The 10,151-nt window shown below is 41.7% G+C and overlaps 1 pseudogene across 1 annotated transcript in view; it reads right to left on the bottom strand.

The window, feature by feature from the left end:
- Positions 1-6,215, bottom strand: part of LOC311148591 (myelin regulatory factor-like) — a 62,815-nt pseudogene extending 56,600 nt beyond the window's left edge. The window contains exon 1 of the transcript XR_014615652.1: positions 5,791-6,215. The product of XR_014615652.1 is annotated as a myelin regulatory factor-like (transcript). The remainder of the gene's footprint in view (positions 1-5,790) is intronic.
- Between the last annotated feature and the right edge of the window lie 3,936 nt (positions 6,216-10,151).

The following is a 10,151-nucleotide window of genomic DNA, read 5'->3' as shown; positions in this document are numbered from 1 at the left end:
GCCCTTCTTTCTGGTTCGGGCGGGCTGCGGCGTTCGAATTCTAGCTGCTGCCGATCTATGTTTTATATTTCTATGTTCACCTGGTTGTTGTCTCGTGTTGCGCACCTGTTTCCCATTATAGTATTATGTCCTTCCCTATTTAACCTGTTCCCTCCCACTGTGTGTTGTGCGTGTTTGTTACTTGTTATGAGTGTCGTTTGTGAGCGGGTTTGCTCCTCCCTGTGTTTGGAGGCTTTGCTTGTTTCTTTACTATTCAGTAAAGTAGATTTTCATTTCATTCTGTGTCCTGCGCTTGACTCTGGCCTACCGCATTCCGCAGACATTCATGACACTCCTCCTTTACCTCTTCAATGAATAATCCATAGCCCTCTACATTATGGACAAGGTATGTGTATGAAAACCATTATCAAAACAGTTTTTTTTTTCATTCACATTCTCCACAAAAACCAAGGTATGAATACTGCCCTGTGCACGTTTTGTTAATCATCTGTATAACTACAATTTTTTGGACTCCCTACACCTCTGAATATAACAGGAAACCTGTTCGATCCCCATGCACTGCAAAATCATTCTGGCTATGGATACGGAGAACATCAACACATTAAACATCAACACGCCAGAGGATATTTCCACTGGACCCACTGCTGGGAGTTTACCTCATATTTTGATTTTTTTATTCTGCTTTGCCACTAAAATCATAATAAATACTGACAACTAAAATATTGTGTTATTGTTATGCATATTATTAATTAGAATAATAATAATAATAGGGGAGGGGTTTAAAAATTAACCCCAAAAGGTTCTTCAAAAGGTTCTTCGAGGATCCATTAAAAGGGGTTATTTTAAGAATCCTTTTAAAGGGTTCTTCAAAGAACTTATAGAGGTTCCCCCACAGTTTCAATTTGAAGAACCACTAAAGGTTCCTCCAGGAACCTTTTCTTTTTACATGCTGACTAGACCACTTGCGCCATCGCGCGCATGTTGATTTTGTCCATCCACACCAGACGCGATCAGGACACGCAGGTTGAAGTATCAAAACGAACTCTGAACCAACTATATTAATTTGGGGACAGGTCGAAAAGCATTAAACACTCATGGCAATTTAGCTAGCTAGCTAGCTTGCTGTTGCTAGCTAATTTGTCCTGGGATATAAACATCGGGTTGTTATTTTACCTGAAATGCACACGGTCCTCTACTCCGACAATTAATCCACAGATAAAAGGGTAAACCAAGGTCGTTTCTAGTAATCTCTCCTCCGTCAGTTTTCTTCTTCTTCTTCTTCTGTGGACTTTATATGGCGGTTGGCAACCAACTTTTAAGGTGCATTACCGCCACCAACTGGTCTGGAATGTGGACCTCAGTTCATCTTTCAATCACTCACGTGGGTATATGCTCATGAAAACCAATGAGGAGATGGGAGAGGCGGGACTTGATTTGATTTGATTTTGATCCCAGGCTGTGTCATTACCGGCCGTGATCGGGAGGCCCATAGGGCGGCGCACAATTGGCCCAGCGTCGTCCGGGTTAGGGGAGGGTTTGGCTGGGGGGGGCTTTACTTGGCTCATCGCGCTCTAGCGACTCCTTGTGGCGGGCTGGGCGCCTGCAGGCTGACTTCGGTCGTCAGTTGAACGTCAGTGTTTCCTCCGACACATTGGTGCAGCTGGCTTCCGGGTTAAGTGAGCGGGTGTTAAGAAACTTGGCTGGTCATGTTTCACTCAACCATCACCTCTCCCGAGCCCGTTGGGGAGTTGCAGCGATGAGACAAGATCGCAATCACGAAATTGGGGTGAAAAAGAGGGTAAAATAAAAAATACACTGGAAAGAGTTAATGTCTTAAAGAACATCTCTCTCTCTCACCTCCTCCTCCTCTCTCTCTCTCTCTCCTCCTCTCTCTCTTTCTCTCTCTCTCTCCTCCTCCTCCTCCTCTCTCTCTCTCTCTCTCACTCTCTCTCGCTCTCTCTCTCACTTTCTCTCTCTCTCTCTCTCTCTCTCTCTCTCTCTCTCTCTCTCTCTCTCTCTCGCTCTCTCTCTCACTCTCTCTCTCGCTCTCTCTCTCACTCTCTCTCTCGCTCTCTCTCTCACTCTCTCTCTCGCTCTCTCTCTCACTCTCTCTCTCGCTCTCTCTCTCACTCTCTCTCTCTCACTCTCTCTCACTCTCTCTCTCACTCCCAAAGAAAGAATGTAAACATTCTAAATGATTGTCAGAGTGGTAGAGACTAAGGAGCACTTGACAGTCATGGATGACTGTATATAGTCAAGTCAACAGTGCATATACTATCATAATGTGTTAAACCTAATTTATTACGCACTAGCTACAGTCTCTATCTGTGTCGCAAATGGCACCCCATTCCGCATATAGCGCAAAAGTAGTGCACTAAATAGGGAATGGGGTGCCATTTGAGATGCATATTCTGTCTTTATGGTCTTGTCTCTCTAAACACTTGACACTGTGTGTCTCAACACAACATTACACAATGACACACTGCTGGGAAGGTCTGATTCACATTAGTCACATCAATCAACTGCTGGGAAGGTCTGATTCACATTAGTCACATCAATCACTGCAACTTAGTGGCGCTGTCTCTTATATGGGTTTCCCCAATGGTCAAACATACACAATGAATCTGTCTTATTTGCTTTATACACTGTATTTGACCACGCAGAAACTACATTTCTTGACAGGTATGACTTATTTAGGGCAACGAGTAATACGCATGAGTTATATAGGGCAACGAGTAATACGCATTAGTTATATAGGGCAACGAGTAATACGCATGAGTTAAATAGGGCAACGAGTAATACGCATTAGTTATATAGGGCAACGAGTAATACGCATTAGTTATATAGGGCAACGAGTAATACGCATGAGTTATATAGGGCAACGAGTAATACGCATTAGTTATATAGGGCAACGAGTAATACGCATTAGTTATATAGGGCAACGAGTAATACGCATTAGTTATATAGGGCAACGAGTAATACCTTATGAGTTATATTGGGCAACGAGTAATACGCATTAGTTATATAGGGCAACGAGTAATACGCATGAGTTATATTGGGCAACGAGTAATACCTTATGAGTTATATTGGGCAACGAGTAATACGCATTAGTTATATAGGGCAACGAGTAATACGCATGAGTTATATAAGGCAACGAGTAATACATGAGTTATATTGGGCAACGAGTAATACGCATGAGTTATTTAGGGCAACGAGTAATACCTTATGAGTTATATAGGGCAACGAGTAATACGCATTAGTTATATAGGGCAACGAGTAATACATGAGTTATATAGGGCAACGAGTAATACGCATTAGTTATATTGGACAACGAGTAATACGCATTAGTTATATAGGGCAACGAGTAATACATAAGTTATATAGGGCAACGAGTAATACGCATTAGTTATTTAGGGCAACGAGTAATACGCATTAGTTATATAGGGCAACGAGTAATACGCATTAGTTATATAGGGCAACGAGTAATACCTTATGAGTTATATTGGGCAACAAGTAATACGCATTAGTTATATAGGGCAACGAGTAATACGCATGAGTTATATTGGGCAACGAGTAATACCTTATGAGTTATATTGGGCAACGAGTAATACGCATTAGTTATATTGGACAACGAGTAATACGCATTAGTTATATAGGGCAACGAGTAATACCTTATGAGTTATATAGGGCAACGAGTAATACCTTATGAGTTATATAGGGCAACGAGTAATACGCATTAGTTATATAGGGCAACGAGTAATACCTTATGAGTTATATAGGGCAACGAGTAATACGCATTAGTTATATAGGGCAACGAGTAATACGCATGAGTTATATTGGGCAACGAGTAATACCTTATGAGTTATATTGGGCAACGAGTAATACGCATTAGTTATATAGGGCAACGAGTAATACGCATTAGTTATATAGGGCAACGAGTAATACGCATTAGTTATATTGGGCAACGAGTAATACGCATTAGTTATATAGGGCAACGAGTAATACATACACTACATGATCAGAAGTGTGTGGACACCTGCTTGTCGAACATCTCATTCCAAAATCATGGGCATTAATATGGAGTTGGTCCCCCCCCCCCCCCCCCCCTTTGCTGCTATAACAGCCTCCACTCTTCTGGGAAGGCTTTCCACTAGATGTTGGAACATTGCTGCGGGGACTTGCTTCCATTCAGCCACAAGAGCATTAGGGAGGTTGAGCACTGATGTTGGGTGATTAGGCCTGGCTCGCAGTCGACAGTCCAATTCATCCCAAAAGTGTTCGATGGGGTTGAGGTCAGGGATCTGTGCAGGCCAGTCAAGTTCTTCCACACCGATCTCGACAAAGTATTTCTGTATGGACCTCGTTTTGTGCATGGGGGCATTGTCATGCTGAAACAGTAAAGGTTCTTCCCCAAACTGTTGCCTCAAAGTTGGAAGCACAGAATTGTCTAGAATGTCATTGTATGCTGTAGCGTTAAGATTTCCCTTCACTGGAACTAAAGGGCCAAGCCCGAACCATGAAAAACAGCCCCAGACCATTATTCCTCCTACACCAAACGTTACAGTTCGCACTATGCTCCTGGCAAAGTGACAATGTTACAACCTGCATTTGACCCCACAACAACTAGAAATCTTGACTGGTGGGGATGCCAGAAAAATGTAGTTCTTACTGAAGTAAAGTATGAAATGTAGTTTTCAACTTAGTACAACAATTTCATTTTTTTAACAACCACAACCTCTGTAAAATGACATATGTCAGTTGACACAGTTGGCCACAGATGTATACCTGAGACTGAACATCTATGGATTTATGTCAAACAGTAAATCGCTCTGTCTGGGTTGCTCTCTCACACGTTGTACCCCTGCTTACCCCTTTGCAAAACACACCATTTATCTTCATGTTGCATTCCTACACCCCCCCCCCCCCACCCCACCCCACCCTCCCACCCCACCCCACCTTATTTTCTCCTCAGAACTCCCAGTTCTCTCTGTCTTCCAACTCCTGCAACTCATCAGCATCACATTTGTTCCTAACACTTTGCTTACGTTCTAACTCTTTTCAGTCTAGTTATTAATTATTAATTATTATTTAGTTATTTGAGGGACTCCCAACAATTCAAATCAAAGACATCTTCAAGAGCCTTTTTCTATATAGCCTAGGGGCCAAGGTCAAGGGCCAAAGGTCCCAGGAAAATCGTAATCTACCTTCCTTGTTCAGCCTGCTTACTCTTCTTCATGTTCGAACTATCAGCTCTGAAATTCATCCATGATTATTCATCACATAAAGTAACTGTACACTAAAGTACATACACACTGGACTAACCATGTAGTTTATATAACAGGCCTGCTATTCAAACGCTGATGTTTCAATACAAAAACCTGCCACAATAGTCACGGACACAAAGAGGGAACGAAGTTGAAAAGACATTTAACAAACTGTGTTTTGTTTGCAGCCTGTAGCCTATTAAATAGCCCTATTCCAGTAACAACATCGTCAGCCCATTGAAAATGGCGAACGCTTTAGATAATATTACAATTAGCCTATAATACATGTATTATTATATGAGAACGAATGAGAAGAACAACAATATATCCAAACTATTTCACACAGTTTTTCTTTCCAGAAGAAAATTACAAAACGAGTTGCGTGCGTTTTGGTAAAGAGGGTGCTATTCATTCAGGTGCAACCCGGGACCTTTCTTCGTTAAGCCTAGTTCCTACACACATTTAAATTTAAACACAAACCCAATTAACATGGCCCATATTGCAAATAAATGTGTATTGTTCTTACCCTCAAAAAATCTCTGTAACGCTTCGGTTTCATCCACCACGTCCATCATAGCGGGTCCCACTAATAACCTCCATGAACTTCCCCCTCCCAATGAGTCCGGCCGAAACAGTTGCGTTATATCGGGTCAACTCTCACAGATACATCCCGCAGTCCGGACCGGCGTCGTGTCCAAACGTCTCTGCTGTGGCAACTGTAGTCCAAGTCCTAATGTGGAATTATTATCTCTCGTATATCCACTCCTTTGTCAAAAAGAGAGAGATTCCCTTTCTGGTTTTAGGAGCGACACCTGACACAATTAATTTATTGTTCCTTTTATGCCCTTATAAATATATTAAATGTTTTGTTTTAAATCATCAACGCCTAAAACAAGCGTTTTAAACAAAAAAAACAATCCACCCAAGAATGAACAGGTAGAATTAGTATACCTCATTCAGTGGTAGCCTAATTAGAAATAGCCATAGAGAAGTCGCACAACGCGAATTCCGCGTTGGAAAAACGATCAATCCATCATTAAATAATGTCCCAGAGCAATTATTCGACTTTGTTCGATTCTTCTTGTATATATTTCGTTGCCTTGTTGATTGCAGCGATGGCTACGCAAGTTGGAGTCTTCGGGAAAACGTTTACGTCAATATCCAGCATTTGACTGCCTCCTTGTAGATGAACTTCCCCTCCGTCTTCTAGCGGCTCGCCCTCCTTTCTCTGGATGCGACGTAGACGCGAACTACTGGGCCACAGAGCCACGCTCTGTGTGTGTGTGTGTGTGTGTGTGTGTGTGTGTGTGTGTGTGTGTGAGTGTGTGTGAGTGAGTGAGTGATCGGCTGGGATGAGAGGAGATGAGACAGGTGTGTTAAAACCTCCCTGGGTGATGGATGTGAGACCTACCTGGGATAACCTAAGTAGTCTAAGCCTCAGTAGCCTCTCTGTCAACTAATGTTACTTCATATTTGGTGCGTAATTGTCGTAGGCCTAAGACACAGTAAATGTTATTCCTTATTTTGGGACAATTTTTTTTTGTAATTTAAGCGAAAGTCATAATAAATAAGCAATCGTGTCTAGCCCACGTTTCACTTCTGTTCAGTGCAGAACTGATTATTTTTTGTGGCCTATCTCCCATACACTGCCCTCTCTCTCAATTACCATTGTTCTGTCCAGATTTTGTTAAATGATTGTCATTTTATAATACTAGAAATGTTAAATTATTAAATAAAGGCTATTTGCATAGGCTAAGTGCTAAGTATGGAAATATTCAGATACACAGTCCTCTTTTTTAAGACCTTGTGATGTGTTTGAAATTAAAGAATGGTGTAGAAAACCTAATAAATGCATAAAATACCAAATTTTGCATAAAAGTTAGAGAAAAACTAATTTGGTTGTGAATGTATACAGTAGTAGGCAGATTAAAGTTCAATCCTCTGTATATCTATATATCTATATATCTGTATATCTATATATCTGTATATCTATATATCTATATATCTATATATCTATATCTCTGTATATCTATATATCTGTATATCTATATATCTATATATCTGTATATCTATATATCTATATATCTATATATCTATATCTCTGTATATCTATATATCTGTATATCTATATATCTATATATCTGTATATCTATATATCTGTATATCTATATATCTATATATCTATATATCTGTATCTCTATATATCTGTATATATATATCTCTGTATATCTATATATCTATATATCTATATATCTATATATCTGTATATCTATATATCTATATATCTATATATCTATACCTCTGTATATCTACAGTTGAAGTCGGAAGTTTACATACACTTAGGTTGGAGTCATTAAAACTTGTTTTTCAACCACTCCACACATTTCTTGTTAACAAACTATAGTTTTGGTAAGTCGGTTAGGACATCTACTTTGTGCATGACACAAGTCATTTTTCCAACAATTGTTTACAGACAGATTACTTCACTTATAATTCACTGTATCACAATTCTAGTGGGTCAGAAGTTTACATACACTAAGTTGACTGTGCTTTTAAACTTTAAATTCCAGAAAACGATGTCATGGCTTTAGAAGCTTCTGATAGACTAATTGACATCATTTGAGTCAATTGGAGGTGTACCCGTGGATGTATTTCAAAGCCTACCTTCAAACTCAGTGCCTCTTTGCTTGACATCATAGGAAAATCAAAAGAAATCAGCCAAGACCTCAGAATTTTTTTTGTAGACCTCCACAAGTCTGGTTCATCCTTGGGAGCAATTTCCAAACGCCTGAAGGTACCACGTTCATCTGTACAAACAATAGTACGCAAGTATAAACACCATGGGACCACGCAGCCGTCGTACCGCTCAGTAAGGAGACGCGTTCTGTCTCCTAGAGATGAACGTACTTTGGTGCGAAAAGTGCAAATCAATCCCAGAACAACAGCAAAGGACCTTGTGAAGATGCTGGAGGAAACAGGTACAAAATTATCTATATCCACAGTAAAACGAGTCCTATATTGACATAATCTGAAAGGCCGCTCAGCAAGGAAGAAGCCATTGCTCCAAAATCGGCATAAAAAAAGCCAGACTACGGTTTGCAACTGCACATTGGGACAAAGATCGTACTTCTTGGAGAAATGTCCTCTGGTCTGATGAAACAAAAATAGAACTGTTTGGCCATAATGACCATCGTTATGTTTAGAGGAAAAAGGGGGGACTTGCAAGCCGAAGAACACCATCCCAACTGTGAAGCACGGGGGTGGCAGCATCATGCTGTGGGGGTGCTTTGCTGCAGGAGGGACTGGTGCACTTCACAAAATAGATGGCATCATGAGGAAGGAAATGTATGTGGATATATTGAAGCAACATCTCAAGACATCAGTCAGGAAGTTAAAGCTTGGTCGCAAATGGGTCTTCCAAATGGACAATGACCCCAAGCATCCTTCCAAAGTTGTGGCAAAATGGCTTAAGGACAACAAAGTCAAGGTATTGGAGTGGCCATCACAAGCCCTGACCTCAATCCTATAGAACATTTGTGGGCAGAACTGAAAAAGCGTGTGCGAGCAAGGAGGCCTACAAACCTGACTCAGTTACACCAGCTCTGTCAGGAGGAATGGGCCAAAATTCACCCAACTTATTGTGGGAAGCTTGTGGAAGGCTACCCGAAACGTTTGACCCAAGTTAAACAAATTAAAGGCAATCCTACCAAATACTAATTGAGTGTATGTAAACTTCTGACCCACTGGGAATGTGATGAAAGAAATCAAAGCTGAAATAAATAATTCTCTCTACTATTATTCTGACATTTCACATTCTTAAAATAAAGTGGTGATCCTAACTGACATAAAACAGGGAATTTTTACCAGGATTAAATGTCAGGAATTGTGAAAAACTGAGTTTAAATGTATTTGGCTAAGGTGTACGTAAACTTCCGACTTCAACTGTATATATCTGTATATCTCTGCCTCTATAGTGTGAAGAAAAGGCCAATACATTTACTTTATTGGAGTCAATAAAAGTCTCTGCTCCTCTAACCAGCTACTGAATCTCTAACTCTCATATTATCTTTTACACTCCAGCTCAGGCCACTGTTTTCTGTCGAGGCGTCCCAGCCAACAGGGGAGGAAGGGAATGATCCATTTCTCTCCAACCTTATCAGCTACACCCCTCCCCCCTAAAACAATGCCACTGTGTGCAGCCCCCCCCCCCCCAACCCCCCCCCCCCCCCCCCCACCCCACCCCTACCCCCCCATGTCAGAGAGATGCTGGTTTGTTCTGTTGTCTGTCACAGCTGGATCGTCTCTCTTTAACTTTGCCTCCCCCATCCTCTTTCTCTCCTCTTCTCTAACCCCCTCTTTCTCTCCTCCGTCTCCCCCCCCCGCCCCCCCCCCCCCCCCCCCCCCCTTTCCCTCTGTTCGTCCTAAACAAGGCGCCCGTTATGTCTGCCACACTATGTATATTGTTGTGGAGGACACAGGACAGAAAGAGAGAGATGGAGAGATGGAGAGAAAGAGGGGGGAGATAGAAAGAGAGAGATGGAGAGATGGAGGGAAAGAGGGGGAGATAGAAAGAGAGAGATGGAGAGATGGAGGGAAAGAGGGGGAGACAGAAAGAGAGAGATGGAGCGAAAGAGGGGGGAGACAGAAAGAGAGAGTTAGAGAGATGGAGGGAAAGAGGGGGGAGATAGAAAGAGAGAGATGGAGGGAAAGAGTGGGGAGACAGAAAGAGAGAGATCGAGAGATGGAGCGAAAGAGTGGGGAGACAGAAAGAGAGAGATGGAGAGATGGAGGGAAAGAAGGGGGAGACAGAAAGAGAGAGATGGAGAGATGGAGCGAAAGAGTGGGGAGATAGAAAGAGAGAGATGGAGAGATGGAGTGAAAGAGGGG

The sequence above is a fragment of the Coregonus lavaretus genome, assembly GCF_964263955.1.
Source record: "Coregonus lavaretus genome assembly, chromosome: 21".
NCBI classification, from domain to species: domain Eukaryota; kingdom Metazoa; phylum Chordata; class Actinopteri; order Salmoniformes; family Salmonidae; genus Coregonus; species Coregonus lavaretus.
The sequence above is the reverse complement of the archived record's forward strand: the minus strand, read 5'-3'. Positions and strand labels throughout refer to the sequence as shown.